This window comes from Eucyclogobius newberryi, unplaced genomic scaffold (genome assembly GCF_026437365.1).
Source record: "Eucyclogobius newberryi isolate DKJ021-1_F unplaced genomic scaffold, fEucNew1.0.hap1 SCAF_68, whole genome shotgun sequence".
Classification (NCBI taxonomy): Eukaryota; Metazoa; Chordata; class Actinopteri; order Gobiiformes; family Gobiidae; genus Eucyclogobius; species Eucyclogobius newberryi.
Window position 1 is genome coordinate 389,119 of NW_027316367.1, and position 20,122 is coordinate 409,240.

General features: G+C 41.7%; 6 non-coding genes across 6 annotated transcripts; all 6 read right to left on the reverse strand.

The window, feature by feature from the left end:
- Positions 1-519: 519 nt before the first annotated feature.
- Positions 520-592, reverse strand: trnam-cau (transfer RNA methionine (anticodon CAU)). The gene has a single exon. It is a non-coding gene; the product is annotated as a tRNA-Met (tRNA).
- Positions 593-2,228: 1,636 nt separating this feature from the next.
- trnam-cau (transfer RNA methionine (anticodon CAU)) lies at positions 2,229-2,301 on the reverse strand. The gene has a single exon. It is a non-coding gene; the product is annotated as a tRNA-Met (tRNA).
- A 1,635-nt stretch (positions 2,302-3,936) lies between these two features.
- On the reverse strand, positions 3,937-4,009 carry trnam-cau (transfer RNA methionine (anticodon CAU)). Its single transcript has one exon. It is a non-coding gene; the product is annotated as a tRNA-Met (tRNA).
- Positions 4,010-7,367: 3,358 nt separating this feature from the next.
- trnam-cau (transfer RNA methionine (anticodon CAU)) lies at positions 7,368-7,440 on the reverse strand. The gene has a single exon. It is a non-coding gene; the product is annotated as a tRNA-Met (tRNA).
- Positions 7,441-10,801: 3,361 nt separating this feature from the next.
- trnam-cau (transfer RNA methionine (anticodon CAU)) lies at positions 10,802-10,874 on the reverse strand. The gene has a single exon. It is a non-coding gene; the product is annotated as a tRNA-Met (tRNA).
- A 1,438-nt stretch (positions 10,875-12,312) lies between these two features.
- trnam-cau (transfer RNA methionine (anticodon CAU)) lies at positions 12,313-12,385 on the reverse strand. Its single transcript has one exon. It is a non-coding gene; the product is annotated as a tRNA-Met (tRNA).
- Between the last annotated feature and the right edge of the window lie 7,737 nt (positions 12,386-20,122).

The window sequence follows — 20,122 nt, forward strand, 5'->3', positions numbered from 1 at the left end:
CTTTGCTAAGAGCCCAAGCAGGGTTACCACTGACTGAGAGGGCTTTCCAGATGCTTTTTCCTCCTTCCTCTTGTTTTGTTTTTTCTACTATTAAAAAGTACACCAAACAATTATGGTACAGACATTACCCACAATTTCAACCCTACAAACTCTGGACACATGTTTACGACTTGTTTAAAGAGGTTTTGAGTTAAATCAAGACCATATACAAAGTTAGCTTGTGACAAGTTCGCTTGTGACAAGTTTTATTTGAACATGCGTCTCTCTTTTCTCCGTCCTGTGTTTCCGTAGAGGTAATTTTTCACTGTAATTTCAAACATTGCTTAGAGCAAGTACCCCTGAACTAAACGATCCTTGTCTGTATATTTGTGAGATAAAAAAGTTGTCGGCTTTAAAGCAGGAATATGCCAGGAGTTTTTTTCTGGGTTTAATGTGTCGATGCGTGAAAGCTGTTTGTGTTTTTAAAGCTTCTTTTTTCGGCGTTTCATGGTAAAAGAGAAAACTGGTGTCTAGAAACAATGCCACGTGTGAGGATTGAACTCACGACCTTCAGATTATGAGACTAACGCGCTGCCTACTACGCTAACGAGGCCACAAGCACCATCGACACCTGAGTTCTTGTGATTTTACTTTAACCTGTGGATTTGAGATCTATTGTAAAATTGTAAAAAAAAATATTCATTTGTTGTCATTTGGACACTGTTTTTTAGAAAAACAAGACGTTCCACTCTCATCCAAGAGTCATTCTCAATATAGGGATCGAGTCTGGGAACATCTATTCCTTTCTGAGTAATCCTACCAGTGACACCTGAGTTGTTGTCATTTTACTTTAACCTGTGGATTTGAGATCTATTGTAAAATTGTAAAAAAAAATATTCACTTGTTGTCATTTGGACACTGTTTTTTAGAAAAACAAGACGTTCTACTCTCATCCAAGAGTCATTCTCAATATGCGGATCGAGTCTGGGAACATCTATTCCTTTCTGAGTAATCCCACCGGGCGGAACCTCCTGATAAAGGGTGTTTGCAGTTTCACTTGAAACTGCTCTTCCTTGTATCTTAACAGCCCTGTAATTGGCTATCAAAATCCTACTTTAAACTGACTGTCGCTCCCTCATCCCTGATTCGCATCGGAATGGCCAGGGCTTCCCCCGCCCCATGGCTTCAAAACGCCATCATACATGACCAATCATACAAGCAATCTTAAAGATCTTAAAGTATCTTAAAGCTCCATTTCAATCAAAAGAGGTTTTCACATTTTAACAAAGATGGCTTCCTTATCTCCTCTTTCAAACCATCTCTTCTCCCTGCTTAGAATTCTCTCCTCACTGTCCTTAAAAGAGTGGTTTGTGGCTTTAAGATGAAGATGCACAGCACTCTGTGGTACTGAATTTGCGTGCTTTCTGTGCTGATAAAGCCTCTTGTGCAGTGGCTGTTTTGTCTCACCTATATACCACTCTTTACAACGTTCTTCACTGCATTGGATGGAAAACACTAGATTGTTCTGTTTTTGTGTCGGCATCTTGTCCTTAGGGTGGACCAGTTTTTGTCTTAAAGTGTTGTCTGCTTTAAAAAAGACGGGAAGTTCGTGTTGTCTAAAGATTCTTTGCAGTTTTCCAGACAGTCCCAAGACATAAGTGTTAGAGACAACACTTCTTCTTGGTTCTGTTTCCTTTGGTCCCTTTTTTGCTACTTTTTTGTCCTCTTCACTTTGCTAAGAGCCCAAGCAGGGTTACCACTGACTGAGAGGGCTTTCCAGATGCTTTTTCCTCCTTCCTCTTGTTTTGTTTTTTCTACTATTAAAAAGTACACCAAACAATTATGGTACAGACATTACCCACAATTTCAACCCTACAAACTCTGGACACATGTTTACGACTTGTTTAAAGAGGTTTTGAGTTAAATCAAGACCATATACAAAGTTAGCTTGTGACAAGTTCGCTTGTGACAAGTTTTATTTGAACATGCGTCTCTCTTTTCTCCGTCCTGTGTTTCCGTAGAGGTAATTTTTCACTGTAATTTCAAACATTGCTTAGAGCAAGTACCCCTGAACTAAACGATCCTTGTCTGTATATTTGTGAGATAAAAAAGTTGTCGGCTTTAAAGCAGGAATATGCCAGGAGTTTTTTTCTGGGTTTAATGTGTCGATGCGTGAAAGCTGTTTGTGTTTTTAAAGCTTCTTTTTTCGGCGTTTCATGGTAAAAGAGAAAACTGGTGTCTAGAAACAATGCCACGTGTGAGGATTGAACTCACAACCTTCAGATTATGAGACTAACGCGCTGCCTACTACGCTAACGAGGCCACAAGCCCATTGACACCTGAGTTCTTGTGATTTTACTTTAACCTGTGGATTTGAGATCTATTGTAAAATTGTAAAAAAAAATATTCATTTGTTGTCATTTGGACACTGTTTTTTAGAAAAACAAGACGTTCCACTCTCATCCAAGAGTCACTCTCAATATAGGGATCGAGTCTGGGAACATCTATTCCTTTCTGAGTAATCCTACCAGTGACACCTGAGTTGTTGTCTTTTTACTTTCACCTGTGGATTTTAAATCTATTGTAAAATTGTAAAAAAAAATACTCACTTGTTGTCATTTGGACACTGTTTTTTAGAAAAACAAGGCGTTCCACTCTCATCCAAGAGTCATTCTCAATATGCGGATCGAGTCTGGGAACATCTATTCCTTTCTGAGTAATCCCACCGGGCGGAACCTCCTGATAAAGGGTGTTTGCAGTTTCACTTGAAACTGCTCTTCCTTGTATCTTAACAGCCCTGTAATTGGCTATCAAAATCCTACTTTAAACTGACTGTCGCTCCCTCATCCCTGATTCGCATCGGAATGGCCAGGGCTTCCCCCGCCCCATGGCTTCAAAACGCCATCATACATGACCAATCATACAAACAATCTTAAAGATCTTAAAGTATCTTAAAGCTCCATTTCAATCAAAAGAGGTTTTCACATTTTAACAAAGATGGCTTCCTTATCTCCTCTTTCAAACCATCTCTTCTCCCTGCTTAGAATTCTCTCCTCACTGTCCTTAAAAGAGTGGTTTGTGGCTTTAAGATGAAGATGCACAGCACTCTGTGGTACTGAATTTGCGTGCTTTCTGTGCTGATAAAGCCTCTTGTGCAGTGGCTGTTTTGTCTCACCTATATACCACTCTTTACAACGTTCTTCACTGCATTGGATGGAAAACACTAGATTGTTCTGTTTTTGTGTCGGCATCTTGTCCTTAGGGTGGACCAGTTTTTGTCTTAAAGTGTTGTCTGCTTTAAAAAAGACGGGAAGTTCGTGTTGTCTAAAGATTCTTTGCAGTTTTCCAGACAGTCCCAAGACATAAGTGTTAGAGACAACACTTCTTCTTGGTTCTGTTTCCTTTGGTCCCTTTTTTGCTACTTTTTTGTCCTCTTCACTTTGCTAAGAGCCCAAGCAGGGTTACCACTGACTGAGAGGGCTTTCCAGATGCTTTTTCCTCCTTCCTCTTGTTTTGTTTTTTCTACTATTAAAAAGTACACCAAACAATTATGGTACAGACATTACCCACAATTTCAACCCTACAAACTCTGGACACATGTTTACGACTTGTTTAAAGAGGTTTTGAGTTAAATCAAGACCATATACAAAGTTAGCTTGTGACAAGTTCGCTTGTGACAAGTTTTATTTGAACATGCGTCTCTCTTTTCTCCGTCCTGTGTTTCCGTAGAGGTAATTTTTCACTGTAATTTCAAACATTGCTTAGAGCAAGTACCCCTGAACTAAACGATCCTTGTCTGTATATTTGTGAGATAAAAAAGTTGTCGGCTTTAAAGCAGGAATATGCCAGGAGTTTTTTTCTGGGTTTAATGTGTCGATGCGTGAAAGCTGTTTGTGTTTTTAAAGCTTCTTTTTTCGGCGTTTCATGGTAAAAGAGAAAACTGGTGTCTAGAAACAATGCCACGTGTGAGGATTGAACTCACGACCTTCAGATTATGAGACTAACGCGCTGCCTACTACGCTAACGAGGCCACAAGCACCATCGACACCTGAGTTCTTGTGATTTTACTTTAACCTGTGGATTTGAGATCTATTGTAAAATTGTAAAAAAAAATATTCATTTGTTGTCATTTGGACACTGTTTTTTAGAAAAACAAGACGTTCCACTCTCATCCAAGAGTCATTCTCAATATAGGGATCGAGTCTGGGAACATCTATTCCTTTCTGAGTAATCCTACCAGTGACACCTGAGTTGTTGTCATTTTACTTTAACCTGTGGATTTGAGATCTATTGTAAAATTGTAAAAAAAAATATTCACTTGTTGTCATTTGGACACTGTTTTTTAGAAAAACAAGACGTTCTACTCTCATCCAAGAGTCATTCTCAATATGCGGATCGAGTCTGGGAACATCTATTCCTTTCTGAGTAATCCCACCGGGCGGAACCTCCTGATAAAGGGTGTTTGCAGTTTCACTTGAAACTGCTCTTCCTTGTATCTTAACAGCCCTGTAATTGGCTATCAAAATCCTACTTTAAACTGACTGTCGCTCCCTCATCCCTGATTCGCATCGGAATGGCCAGAGCTTCCCCCGCCCCATGGCTTCAAAACGCCATCATACATGACCAATCATACAAGCAATCTTAAAGATCTTAAAGTATCTTAAAGCTCCATTTCAATCAAAAGAGGGCTTCACATTTTAACAAAGATGGCTTCCTTATCTCCTCTTTCAAACCATCTCTTCTCCCTGCTTAGAATTCTCTCCTCACTGTCCTTAAAAGAGTGGTTTGTGGCTTTAAGATGAAGATGCACAGCACTCTGTGGTACTGAATTTGCGTGCTTTCTGTGCTGATAAAGCCTCTTGTGCAGTGGCTGTTTTGTCTCACCTATATACCACTCTTTACAACGTTCTTCACTGCATTGGATGGAAAACACTAGATTGTTCTGTTTTTGTGTCGGCATCTTGTCCTTAGGGTGGACCAGTTTTTGTCTTAAAGTGTTGTCTGCTTTAAAAAAGACGGGAAGTTCGTGTTGTCTAAAGATTCTTTGCAGTTTTCCAGACAGTCCCAAGACATGAGTGTTAGAGACAACACTTCTTCTTGGTTGTTTCCTTTGGTCCCTTTTTTGCTACTTTTTTGTCATCTTCACTTTGCTAAGAGCCCAAGCAGGGTTACCACTGACTGAGAGGGCTTTCCAGATGCTTTTTCCTCCTTCCTCTTGTTTTGTTTTTTCTACTATTAAAAAGTACACCAAACAATTATGGTACAGACATTACCCACAATTCCAACCCTACAAACTCTGGACACAGGTTTACGACTTGTTTAAAGAGGTTTTGAGTTAAATCAAGACCATATACAAAGTTAGCTTGTGACAAGTTCGCTTGTGACAAGTTTTATTTGAACATGCGTCTCTCTTTTCTCCGTCCTGTGTTTCCGTAGAGGTAATTTTTCACTGTAATTTCAAACATTGCTTAGAGCAAGTACCCCTGAACTAAACGATCCTTGTCTGTATATTTGTGAGATAAAAAAGTTGTCGGCTTTAAAGCAGGAATATGCCAGGAGTTTTTTTCTGGGTTTAATGTGTCGATGCGTGAAAGCTGTTTGTGTTTTTAAAGCTTCTTTTTTCGGCGTTTCATGGTAAACGAGAAAACTGGTGTCTAGAAACAATGCCCCGTGTGAGGATTGGACTCACGACCTTCAGATTATGAGACTGACGCGCTGCCTACTACGCTAAAGAGGCCACAAGCACCATTGACACCTGAGTTGTTGTGATTTTACTTTAACCTGTGGATTTGAGATTTATTGTAAAATTGTTAAAAAAAATATTCATTTGTTGTCATTTGGACACTGTTTTTTAGAAAAACAAGACGTTCCACTCTCATCCAAGAGTCATTCTCAATATAGGGATCGAGTCTGGGAACATCTATTCCTTTCTGAGTAATCCTACCAGTGACACCTGAGTTGTTGTCTTTTTACTTTCACCTGTGGATTTTAAATCTATTGTAAAATTGTAAAAAAAATACTCACTTGTTGTCATTTGGACACTGTTTTTTAGAAAAACAAGACGTTCCACTCTCATCCAAGAGTCATTCTCAATATGCGGATCGAGTCTGGGAACATCTATTCCTTTCTGAGTAATCCCACCGGGCGGAACCTCCTGATAAAGGGTGTTTGCAGTTTCACTTGAAACTGCTCTTCCTTGTATCTTAACAGCCCTGTAATTGGCTATCAAAATCCTACTTTAAACTGACTGTCGCTCCCTCATCCCTGATTCGCATCGGAATGGCCAGGGCTTCCCCCGCCCCATGGCTTCAAAACGCCATCATACATGACCAATCATACAAGCAATCTTAAAGATCTTAAAGTATCTTAAAGCTCCATTTCAATCAAAAGAGGTTTTCACATTTTAACAAAGATGGCTTCCTTATCTCCTCTTTCAAACCATCTCTTCTCCCTGCTTAGAATTCTCTCCTCACTGTCCTTAAAAGAGTGGTTTGTGGCTTTAAGATGAAGATGCACAGCACTCTGTGGTACTGAATTTGCGTGCTTTCTGTGCTGATAAAGCCTCTTGTGCAGTGGCTGTTTTGTCTCACCTATATACCACTCTTTACAACGTTCTTCACTGCATTGGATGGAAAACACTAGATTGTTCTGTTTTTGTGTCGGCATCTTGTCCTTAGGGTGGACCAGTTTTTGTCTTAAAGTGTTGTCTGCTTTAAAAAAGACGGGAAGTTCAGGTTGTCTAAAGATTCTTTGCAGTTTTCCAGACAGTCCCAAGACATAAGTGTTAGAGACAACACTTCTTCTTGGTTCTGTTTCCTTTGGTCCCTTTTTAGCTACTTTTTTGTCCTCTTCACTTTGCTAAGAGCCCAAGCAGGGTAACCACTGACTGAGAGGGCTTTCCAGATGCTTTCTCCTCCTTCCTCTTGTTTTGTTTTTTCTACTATTAAAAAGTACACCAAACAATTATGGTACAGACATTACCCACAATTTCAACCCTACAAACTCTGGACACATGTTTACGACTTGTTTAAAGAGGTTTTGAGTTAAATCAAGACCATATACAAAGTTAGCTTGTGACAAGTTCGCTTGTGACAAGTTAGCTTGTGACAAGTTTTATTTGAACATGCGTCTCTCTTTTCTCCGTCCTGTGTTTCCGTAGAGGTAATTTTTCACTGTAATTTCAAACATTGCTTAGAGCAAGTACCCCTGAACTAAACGATCCTTGTCTGTATATTTGTGAGATAAAAAAGTTGTCGGCTTTAAAGCAGGAATATGCCAGGAGTTTTTTTCTGGGTTTAAATGTGTCGATGCGTGAAAGCTGTTTGTGTTTTTAAAGCTTCTTTTTTCGGCGTTTCATGGTAAACGAGAAAACTGGGGTCTAGAAACAATGCCCCGTATGAGGATTGAACTCACGACTTTCAGATTATGAGACTGACGCGCTGCCTACTGCGCTAACGAGGCCACAAGCACCATTGACACCTGAGTTGTTGTCATTTTTCTTTAACCTGTGGATTTGAGATCTATCGTAAAATTGTAAAAAAAAATATTCATTTGTTGTCATTTGGACACTGTTTTTTAGAAAAACAAGACGTTCCACTCTCATCCAAGAGTCATTCTCAATATAGGGATCGAGTCTGGGAACATCTATTCCTTTCTGAGTAATCCTACCAGTGACACCTGAGTTGTTGTCTTTTTACTTTCACCTGTGGATTTTAAATCTATTGTAAAATTGTAAAAAAAAATACTCACTTGTTGTCATTTGGACACTGTTTTTTAGAAAAACAAGACGTTCCACTCTCATCCAAGAGTCATTCTCAATATGCGGATCGAGTCTGGGAACATCTATTCCTTTCTGAGTAATCCCACCGGGCGGAACCTCCTGATAAAGGGTGTTTGCAGTTTCACTTGAAACTGCTCTTCCTTGTATCTTAACAGCCCTGTAATTGGCTATCAAAATCCTACTTTAAACTGACTGTCGCTCCCTCATCCCTGATTCGCATCGGAATGGCCAGGGCTTCCCCCGCCCCATGGCTTCAAAACGCCATCATACATGACCAATCATACAAGCAATCTTAAAGATCTTAAAGTATCTTAAAGCTCCATTTCAATCAAAAGAGGGCTTCACATTTTAACAAAGATGGCTTCCTTATCTCCTCTTTCAAACCATCTCTTCTCCCTGCTTAGAATTCTCTCCTCACTGTCCTTAAAAGAGTGGTTTGTGGCTTTAAGATGAAGATGCACAGCACTCTGTGGTACTGAATTTGCGTGCTTTCTGTGCTGATAAAGCCTCTTGTGCAGTGGCTGTTTTGTCTCACCTATATACCACTCTTTACAACGTTCTTCACTGCATTGGATGGAAAACACTAGATTGTTCTGTTTTTGTGTCGGCATCTTGTCCTTAGGGTGGACCAGTTTTTGTCCTAAAGTGTTGTCTGCTTTAAAAAAGACGGGAAGTTCGTGTTGTCTAAAGATTCTTTGCAGTTTTCCAGACAGTCCCAAGACATAAGTGTTGGAGACAACACTTCTTCTTGGTTCTGTTTCCTTTGGTCCCTTTTTTGCTACTTTTTTGTCCTCTTCACTTTGCTAAGAGCCCAAGCAGGGTAACCACTGACTGAGAGGGCTTTCCAGATGCTTTTTCCTCCTTCCTCTTGTTTTGTTTTTTCTACTATTAAAAAGTACACCAAACAATTATGGTACAGACATTACCCACAATTTCAACCCTACAAACTCTGGACACATGTTTACGACTTGTTTAAAGAGGTTTTGAGTTAAATCAAGACCATATACAAAGTTAGCTTGTGACAAGTTCGCTTGTGACAAGTTTTATTTGAACATGCGTCTCTCTTTTCTCCGTCCTGTGTTTCCGTAGAGGTAATTTTTCACTGTAATTTCAAACATTGCTTAGAGCAAGTACCCCTGAACTAAACGATCCTTGTCTGTATATTTGTGAGATAAAAAAGTTGTCGGCTTTAAAGCAGGAATATGCCAGGAGTTTTTTTCTGGGTTTAATGTGTCGATGCGTGAAAGCTGTTTGTGTTTTTAAAGCTTCTTTTTTCGGCGTTTCATGGTAAAAGAGAAAACTGGTGTCTAGAAACAAAGCCACGTGTGAGGATTGAACTCACGACCTTCAGATTATGATACTGACGCGCTGCCTACTACGCTAACGAGGCCACAAGCACCATTGACACCTGAGTTCTTGTGATTTTACTTTAACCTGTGGATTTGAGATCTATTGTAAAATTGTAAAAAAAAATATTCATTTGTTGTCATTTGGACACTGTTTTCTAGAAAAACAAGACGTTCCACTCTCATCCAAGAGTCATTCTCAATATAGGGATCGAGTCTGGGAACATCTATTCCTTTCTGAGTAATCCTACCAGTGACACCTGAGTTGTTGTCTTTTTACTTTCACCTGTGGATTTTAAATCTATTGTAAAATTGTAAGAAAAAATACTCACTTGTTGTCATTTGGACACTGTTTTTTAGAAAAACAAGACGTTCCACTCTCATCCAAGAGTCATTCTCAATATGCGGATCGAGTCTGGGAACATCTATTCCTTTCTGAGTAATCCCACCGGGCGGAACCTCCTGATAAAGGGTGTTTGCAGTTTCACTTGAAACTGCTCTTCCTTGTATCTTAACAGCCCTGTAATTGGCTATCAAAATCCTACTTTAAACTGACTGTCGCTCCCTGATCCCTGATTCGCATCGGAATGGCCAGGGCTTCCCCCGCCCCATGGCTTCAAAACGCCATCATACATGACCAATCATACAAGCAATCTTAAAGATCTTAAAGTATCTTAAAGCTCCATTTCAATCAAAAGAGGGCTTCACATTTTAACAAAGATGGCTTCCTTATCTCCTCTTTCAAACCATCTCTTCTCCCTGCTTAGAATTCTCTCCTCACTGTCCTTAAAAGAGTGGTTTGTGGCTTTAAGATGAAGATGCACAGCACTCTGTGGTACTGAATTTGCGTGCTTTCTGTGCTGATAAAGCCTCTTGTGCAGTGGCTGTTTTGTCTCACCTATATACTACTCTTTACAACGTTCTTCACTGCATTGGATAGAAAACACTAGATTGTTCTGTTTTTGTGTCGGCATCTTGTCCTTAGGGTGGACCAGTTTTTGTCTTAAAGTGTTGTCTGCTTTAAAAAAGACGGGAAGTTCGTGTTGTCTAAAGATTCTTTGCAGTTTTCCAGACAGTCCCAAGACATAAGTGTTGGAGACAACACTTCTTCTTGGTTCTGTTTCCTTTGGTCCCTTTTTTGCTACTTTTTTGTCCTCTTCACTTTGCTAAGAGCCCAAGCAGGGTAACCACTGACTGAGAGGGCTTTCCAGATGCTTTTTCCTCCTTCCTCTTGTTTTGTTTTTTCTACTATTAAAAAGTACACCAAACAATTATGGTACAGACATTACCCACAATTTCAACCCTACAAACTCTGGACACATGTTTACGACTTGTTTAAAGAGGTTTTGAGTTAAATCAAGACCATATACAAAGTAAGCTTGTGACAAGTTCGCTTGTGACAAATTAGCTTGTGACAAGTTTTATTTGAACATGTTTCTCTCTTTTCTCCGTCCTGTGTTTCCGTAGAGGTAATTTTTCACTGTAATTTCAAACATTGCTTAGGACAAGTACCCCTGAACTAAACGATCCTTGTCTGTATATTTGTAAGATAAAAAAGTTGTCAGCTTTAAAGCAGGAATATGCCAGGAGTTTTTTTCTGGGTTTAAATGTGTCGATGCGTGAAAGCTGTTTGTGTTTTTAAAGCTTCTTTTTTCGGCGTTTCATGGTAAACGAGAAAAGTGGTGTCTAGAATCAATGCCCCGTGTGAGGATTGAACTCACGACCTTCAGATTATGAGACTGACGCGCTGCCTACTGCACTAACGAGGCCACAAGCACCATTGACACCTGAGTTGTTGTCATTTTACTTTAACCTGTGGATTTGAGATCTATTGTAAAATTGTAAAAAAAAATACTCACTTGTTGTCATTTGGACACTGTTTTTTAGAAAAACAAGACGTTCTACTCTCATCCAAAAGTCATTCTCAATATGCGGATCGAGTCTGGGAACATCTATTCCTTTCTGAGTAATCCCACCGGGCGGAACCTCCTGATAAAGGGTGTTTGCAGTTTCACTTGAAACTGCTCTTCCTTGTATCTTAACAGCCCTGTAATTGGCTATCAAAATCCTACTTTAAACTGACTGTCGCTCCCTCATCCCTGATTCGCATCGGAATGGCCAGGGCTTCCCCCGCCCCATGGCTTCAAAACGCCATCATACATGACCAATCATACAAGCAATCTTAAAGATCTTAAAGTATCTTAAAGCTCCATTTCAATCAAAAGAGGGCTTCACATTTTAACAAAGATGGCTTCCTTATCTCCTCTTTCAAACCATCTCTTCTCCCTGCTTAGAATTCTCTCCTCACTGTCCTTAAAAGAGTGGTTTGTGGCTTTAAGATGAAGATGCACAGCACTCTGTGGTACTGAATTTGCGTGCTTTCTGTGCTGATAAAGCCTCTTGTGCAGTGGCTGTTTTGTCTCACCTATATACCACTCTTTACAACGTTCTTCACTGCATTGGATGGAAAACACTAGATTGTTCTGTTTTTGTGTCGGCATCTTGTCCTTAGGGTGGACCAGTTTTTGTCCTAAAGTGTTGTCTGCTTTAAAAAAGACGGGAAGTTCGTGTTGTCTAAAGATTCTTTGCAGTTTTCCAGACAGTCCCAAGACATAAGTGTTAGAGACAACACTTCTTCTTGGTTCTGTTTCCTTTGGTCCCTTTTTTGCTACTTTTTTGTCCTCTTCACTTTGCTAAGAGCCCAAGCAGGGTTACCACTGACTGAGAGGGCTTTCCAGATGCTTTTTCCTCCTTCCTCTTGTTTTGTTTTTTCTACTATTAAAAAGTACACCAAACAATTATGGTACAGACATTACCCACAATTTCAACCCTACAAACTCTGGACACAGGTTTACGACTTGTTTAAAGAGGTTTTGAGTTAAATCAAGACCATATACAAAGTTAGCTTGTGACAAGTTAGCTTGTGACAAGTTTTATTTGAACATGCGTCTCTCTTTTCTCCGTCCTGTGTTTCCGTAGAGGTAATTTTTCACTGTAATTTCAAACATTGCTTAGAGCAAGTACCCCTGAACTAAACGATCCTTGTCTGTATATTTGTGAGATAAAAAAGTTGTCGGCTTTAAAGCAGGAATATGCCAGGAGTTTTTTTCTGGGTTTAATGTGTCGATGCGTGAAAGCTGTTTGTGTTTTTAAAGCTTCTTTTTTCGGCGTTTCATGGTAAAAGAGAAAACTGGTGTCTAGAAACAATGCCCCGTGTGAGGATTGGACTCACGACCTTCAGATTATGAGACTGACGCGCTGCCTACTACGCTAACGAGGCCACAAGCACCATTGACACCTGAGTTGTTGTGATTTTACTTTAACCTGTGGATTTGAGATTTATTGTAAAATTGTAAAAAAAAATATTCATTTGTTGTCATTTGGACACTGTTTTTTAGAAAAACAAGACGTTCCACTCTCATCCAAGAGTCATTCTCAATATAGGGATCGAGTCTGGGAACATCTATTCCTTTCTGAGTAATCCTACCAGTGACACCTGAGTTGTTGTCTTTTTACTTTCACCTGTGGATTTTAAATCTATTGTAAAATTGTAAAAAAAATACTCACTTGTTGTCATTTGGACACTGTTTTTTAGAAAAACAAGACGTTCCACTCTCATCCAAGAGTCATTCTCAATATGCGGATCGAGTCTGGGAACATCTATTCCTTTCTGAGTAATCCCACCGGGCGGAACCTCCTGATAAAGGGTGTTTGCAGTTTCACTTGAAACTGCTCTTCCTTGTATCTTAACAGCCCTGTAATTGGCTATCAAAATCCTACTGTAAACTGACTGTCGCTCCCTCATCCCTGATTCGCATCGGAATGGCCAGGGCTTCCCCCGCCCCATGGCTTCAAAACGCCATCATACATGACCAATCATACAAGCAATCTTAAAGATCTTAAAGTATCTTAAAGCTCCATTTCAATCAAAAGAGGTTTTCACATTTTAACAAAGATGGCTTCCTTAGCTCCTCTTTCAAACCATCTCTTCTCCCTGCTTAGAATTCTCTCCTCACTGTCCTTAAAAGAGTGGTTTGTGGCTTTAAGATGAAGATGCACAGCACTCTGTGGTACTGAATTTGCGTGCTTTCTGTGCTGATAAAGCCTCTTGTGCAGTGGCTGTTTTGTCTCACCTATATACCACTCTTTACAACGTTCTTCACTGCATTGGATAGAAAACACTAGATTGTTCTGTTTTTGTGTCGGCATCTTGTCCTTAGGGTGGACCAGTTTTTGTCTTAAAGTGTTGTCTGCTTTAAAAAAGACGGGAAGTTCGTGTTGTCTAAAGATTCTTTGCAGTTTTCCAGACAGTCCCAAGACATAAGTGTTAGAGACAACACTTCTTCTTGGTTCTGTTTCCTTTGGTCCCTTTTTTGCTACTTTTTTGTCCTCTTCACTTTGCTAAGAGCCCAAGCAGGGTAACCACTGACTGAGAGGGCTTTCCAGATGCTTTTTCCTCCTTCCTCTTGTTTTGTTTTTTCTACTATTAAAAAGTACACCAAACAATTATGGTACAGACATTACCCACAATTTCAACCCTACAAACTCTGGACACATGTTTACGACTTGTTTAAAGAGATTTTGAGTTAAATCAAGACCATATAAGTTAGCTTGTGACAAGTTTTATTTGAACATGCGTCTCTCTTTTCTCCGTCCTGTGTTTCCGTAGAAGTAATTTTTCACTGTAATTTCAAACATTGCTTAGAGCAAGTACCCCTGAACTAAACAATCCTTGTCTGTATATTTGTGAGATAAAAATTTGTCGGCTTTAAAGCAAGAATATGCCAGGAGTTTTTTTCTGGGTGTAAATGTGTCGATGCGTCAAAGCTGTTTGTGTTTTTAAAGCTTCTTTTTTCGGCGTTTCATGGTATACGAGAAAACTGGTGTCTAGAAACATTGCCCCGTGTGAGGATTGAACTCACGACCTTCAGATTATGAGACTGTGCTTACTTTAACCTGTGGATATTAAAATCCTACTTTAAACTGACTTTCGCTCCCTCATCCCTGAATGGCCAGGGTTTCTCCCGCCCCATGGCTTCAAAACGCCATCATACACGACCAATCATACAACCAATCTTAAAGATCTTAAAGTATCTTAAAGCTCAATTTCAATCAAAAGAGGGCTTCACATTTTAACAAAGATGGCTTCCTTATCTCCTCTTTCAAACCATCTCTTCTCCCTGCTTAGAATTCTCTCCTCACTGTCCTTAAAAGAGTGGTTTGTGGCTTTAAGATGAAGATGCACAGCGCTCTGTGGTACTGAATTTGCGTGCTTTCTGTGCTTTCAGAGGTCAAGGTTTGAGGCTTGCAGAGGTCAGGGTTTCAGGTCTACAGAGGTCAGGGTTTGAGGTCTGCAGAGGTCAGGGTTTGAGGCTTGCAGAGGTTAGGGTTTGAGGCTTGCAGAGGTCAGGGTTTTAAGGTCGGCAGAGGTCAGGGTTTCAGGTCTACAGAGGTCAGAGTTCGAGTCTTGCAGAGGTCAGGGTTTCAGGTCGGCAGAGGTCAGGGTTTCAGGTCTGCAGGGATCAGAGTTTGAGGCTTGCAGAGGTCAGGGTTACAGGTGTAAAGAGGTCAGGATTTCAGGTCTGCAGAGGGCAGGGTTTCAGGTCTGCAGAGGTCAGGGTTTCAGGACCACAGAGGTTAGGATTTCAGATCTGCAGCGGTCGGGGTTTCAGGTCTGCAGAGGTCAGGGTTTGAGGGTTGCAGAGGTCAGGGTTTCAGGTCTGCAGAAGTCAGGGTTTCAGGTCTGCAGAGGTCAGGGTTTCAGGTCTGTGGAGGTCAGGGTTTGAGGGTTGCTGAGGTCAGGGTTTAAGGTCTGCAGAGGTTAGGGTTTCAGGTCTGCAGAGGTTAGGGTTTCAGGTCTGCAGAGGTCAGGGTTTCAGGTCTGCAGCGGTCGGGGTTTCAGGTCTGAAGAGGTCAGGGTCTGCAAAGGTCAGGGTTTGAAACTTATAGAGGTCAGGGTTTTAGGTCTGCAGAGGTCAGGGTCCCAGGTCAGCAGAGGTCAGGGTTCCATGTCATCAGAAGTTAGGGTTTCAGGTTGGCTGAGTTCAGGGTTTCAGGTTGGCAGAGGTAAGAGTGTCAGGTCGGCAGAGTTTTATGGAGGTTCCTGAATGTTCCTTAAAAAGGCGTCGACCTTCATGAGGAGCCGTTTTGGCAACTGGCTCCTCAGAGAGTGGATTCTCTGTATTTGAGTGATGCTGTTTTCTCTAAATAGCTCGTTCACAGGGATCTCTGCTGCCCTCTGTGGATGCCACATGATTCTTTTTGTAAAGCTTCAGAAACTTGGCATAGTAGTTGTAGAGCATCTGTTTGGACACCAGCCCCAGGTCTCGTTGGAACAGGTCCTGGTAGATTGGGTCGACCTTAGTCAGGTTGTGGTTGGATTTGGCCAAGAAGTTTGCCAGATCCATCACGGCTCTGAGGCAGGAGTCCGGGTACAGAGAGATCACCTCGCCGAGCAGAGCCGCCGTCCGCTTGATCAGCTCCTGACTCGCTGACTCCCTCTGCTTGTCTATCTGCCACTCCAGGCACTTGGCGAGGCAGGCCTTCAGGTAGCGACTGTCAGGAAGCTTCTGCAGAGCTTTTTCTTCCAAATCTAGCGCTGCGTCGACTGAAACTGTACGCCGCTGCAGCTCCAACACTGACCTTATGCCTCTATTTATTCTTATGGTGTTCTCCAAGAGCTGAACGGCCAAAGCAGTCGCCTCCCTCTGCTGTTCTTCTGTGCAGACGTTGTGCTTTCTTCACACTTTCTGGTGCAGGTACACTGCACACAGGTCCATGTTGTCTGGGTCTGTGTCTCTGTCTCTGGCTCTTTTCATCTTTCTGAGTACCTCCTCATGCATCTTCACGCTGAATCTCTTGGCTCTCACTAGTGCGATGGCCTGTGCACTGAGCCACTCAACTCGCTTCGGCTGCTTCTTCAGAGCTTCTTCAAACAGTTCCACTGCCAAGAGCTTCCTGTCGTTATCAAACTGCATCAGACTGAAAGCCTTCTCTGCCAGGACCTTGGGGTGCGGCTGGTTTCCCTCTGTGGGGTATTTTCTGCTGAGCTCTTCCACCCTGCTCAGGTACTCCTGGCTCTGCTCCTGCTCTCCTCTCTCATGGTGCAGATAGGCCAGGTTGCTGTAGTTCACCAGGAGCCCGGGGCCCGTGAGGGCCTCTGAGGCAGAGTGGATAAGGCTGAGGGCCTCTGAGAAGTGCCCCAGTTTGGCCTGGAGGAAGCCCTGCAGGTTGTAGTTCTCGCCCCTCCATGGGGTACTCTGAGGGAGGAAGTCCTCCAGTCGGTCCCTGAAAAAGGACTGGTGAAGTGACACTGCAGAGAGAGGAGGGCCCCACTGTGGGCGGAGTCTGTGGAGCATCCGCTGTGGGAGAGAGAGAAACAGATATGAATTGGAGCATTCAATGAGGTTTTTTATTTTTTTCACTTTTTAAAAGATAAAAACATAGAACACATCAGAGGCATAGAACAGGACAAAAGAGCAAAAGAGAACATTTCATTACAATAAGACATTGGCCAACATAAGAATCACCATCTGTATGATGTGACTACAGAAATAGCACTAGGGGGGTCTATTTTTACATAGGGCCCCGGGTTGGTTTGATTTTTAATATGACAATAAGTCCCGGCAACGCTAAGACCCAGTGTATCCTAACTATGGGAGATACCAGGTGAAAGGCGTGGGGGGATGGGAGATACCAGGTGAAAGGCGAGGGGGGATGGGAGATACCAGGTGAAAGGCGAGGGGGATGGGTAGTGGAAGCTTTTGTTGGTGTAGTCGGCTTGTGCGGGGAAGAGTTGATAAGTGTTGACATAACTCTTGATCTTGCTATATTGGGCGTGAGTGGAGCCATCTTAATGCCTGATTTGATCAGACATTCAAGATTGCTGGGAAGGCCCCTGGGTGAGGGTGGAGATGAGAAGGAGAGTGAGGAAGTGAGAGTAGATGTTGTAGGGGGGACCCAAAACCTTCTCCTATCAAAAAAGAACATAAAAGGGAAGGAAGTTAAATTCTAATGAAGGGTTCCAAAAAACTACCGTCACTCCTGACACAATCCTCAGAAAGAATTGGATTTACAACCTCCCTGGCTCACCACGCTCCCTGCTGGACAAGTATTTTCCAATCTCCCACATTTGGCACATGGATGAGTAGATGTGCCAAAAATCACAGAGTTTATGTACAAAAGCAGACAAACAACACAAATAAATTATGTCATCAGTCTCTTCAAATTAACAGAAATGTATCACCATGGTGACCACAACCTGAACTCGCATGCCCCACGCTGGTGGCTCCATCTCTAGTTCTCTTCAGTTCTCTGTGTTTTGCATCTTCCTGAGGAGCACCTCTCCTTCTCCTGGAGTTCTGAGCATGTGTGTTTTACCTTCAAAAGTCACAGAAGAGTCACAGGGAAAGCGAACCCATGTCTCAGTTTTCTCCTCCTGAGCTCCTCGCAGATGTGGTGGAACCTTTGCCGTTGTTGATGAACCTTGTATGAAATATCTGGAGCAAAGAAGATGCGCTTGCCTTTGTACTGGAGGTCTCCTTTAACCAAGGAGGTCTCCTTTAACCCTGGAGGTCTCCTTTAACCCTGGAGGTCGTGGTCAGCTGCTGGTCTTGGTTGCCATGGCGATGTGGTCTGTCGATTGTGATGGGAGGGGCTTCAACTCCTGAGCCATCAAGGAGCTCAGGGATAATCTTCTCCAAAAAGCTTTCTGTTTCCTTTCCTTCTTCTACTGCTTCTACTTCCACAAGCCTCAGGTCAGGACCACGTGATCACAGCGCCTTCATTTGGGCCCTTACTGTCTGCAGATTGTCTGTATTATCTAAAACACGCTGCTCGACTTCACCTGGGCAAACACTTGGCGCACCTAGGCGCGGACACTTGGATTAGAGAAGTCATAGTTTCACTTCCTCAGACACGCCCACAGTGGATTGTGGGGGGAAGTACAAAGTACAAACGTGAAAGTACATTTTACAGCAGATACTTTTACTTCGCTACAGTTTGGCTGAAGACTGAAAAGTAAATAGTACTTTTTGTTTGGTTTGAGGGTTTATCTTTCATCCAGAACTCGAGGTATCGAAAGTAAAAAAATAAACAGTGAGAAATCGAGTGACTTAAAGCTTGAAACGATTTTGCTAAATTCACATCTATGCTGGACCATGAGTCTCACCCCCTGCAGGACACTCTGTCCTCTCTGGAGAGCAGCTTCAGTGAGAGACTGATCCACCCTCGCTGTGTGAAGGAAAGGTTTCGCAGATCTTTCCTTCCTGCTGCTGTCAGACTCTACAACAAACACTGCTAGCCCTGAACATGTGCAATACTGATCTAACCATGTGCAATACCATCATATTCATGTGCAATACTGAATCAACCATGTGCAATACCTGTAAATAAGAGTGTTCTATTTTGTTTTTTATACGGTTTACTTACCTGCTAATAGTATTACCTAGTCTTGTGCTAGTTATTTTTACTTTATTTTATCTTATTTTTATTTTATTCTATTATCATTATTTTATTATTATTATCTGATTTTTATCTTTATTTTGTATTTGTATTATCTATTTTATTTTATTTTATTTCCCCCCCTCCATTCCCTATTAAGATAGGAGAGGAGTTTTGTTAATAGTTTTTTATTTTGTTCATAAGAGTTCTATTAAGAGTGTGTTTTGAAACTTCCTATAATCTGTCCTTTCCTCCTGTTCTACTGCGTTGTAACAACGAAATTTCCCCTTGTGTGGATATTAAAGGTTTATCTTATCTTATCTTATCTCTTTAATGAAATACTTCCTGTATGTGTACTTTTACTTCAGTAGAATGCAGTACTTCTACATCTCTCCTCCTGCAGTACTTCTTAATATTTACGAGTCAAGTGTCTAAGTAGAAAAGTACAATAAGGAAGTAGCGCTGAGTTTTAAATGGCATAAACTCTTTGCCTGACCATTCACTGAACAACATTTTAACATTGATTTTATTACATATATTTACTCTGCTTGGTCTGTCTCTGCTCCCCCAACTTCTCTGTCTGGGTCAAGGGTCGCATCTCACGACCATATTAGGATGTCCTAAAAGGTACAGCCTGGTACGAAGAGGAGATCCACCTTCTTATGAATATTCATATTCTTTGTCCTGTGTGTGAGAGGCCCCCAGATGAGGGGCAGACGTCTGATGGGAACTTGAGGGACAGGACATGCGTTTTTAATCTGTTAGTTTTGTAATCGTAGGGAATAAATACTTTTATTTTAACGACCATAATCTTGTCTTGTTATTCTCAGTAATTAGAACCAACATTTTTAATGTTTTATTGAAATGGAGTTTAAAGGGTTTAAAGGTAACTAAACCAAGACTACAAACCTGTGCATGAACTCACCTGATTCTGAATCCCTGCGATGATCCACGAAGTCCTGGTTTAGACCTGGTTTAGTCCTGGTTTAGACCTGGTTTAGGCCTGGTTTAGACTTGGTTCAGACCTGGTTTAATCCTGGTTTAGACCTGGTTTAGTCCTGGTTTAGACCTGGTTTAGTCCTGGTTTAGCCCTGGTTTAGTCCTGGTCAGGGCCGGCCCAAGCCTTCAGGGGGCCCTAAGCGAAAACATTTTTGGGGGCCCCTCACCACGTCATCAGAATCAGTTTTATTGCCATTGTCAGTAAACAATTCACATATGGGAACTTTCTTCAACGCAAACAAAGCGCACCAAAACGCCAGGGCATCCGTTTGCCAGTTAGTTTATTCTCAACACCTCACAAGCTCAAATATTGCTAACTTAAATCCCACAATGCAACTTGGTATTCCGCTGACATCACCTCTACTCCCTGTACAAATAACACACCTCCCAGATATGTTTTTGGGCGTATTTGTGGGCGTTAAGGGTCTACAGCCACATTAGCACATTAGTTTAAATGAATGAACAGGGGGGGTCTGGGGGTCCTCCCCCAGAGATTTTCAGACCTTTTTTGGGTCTTCTGCTGCATTTTAATGTGGTCCAGCCGGCTAAAGTAAGAGTAAAATGTTGAGGTTGTAAT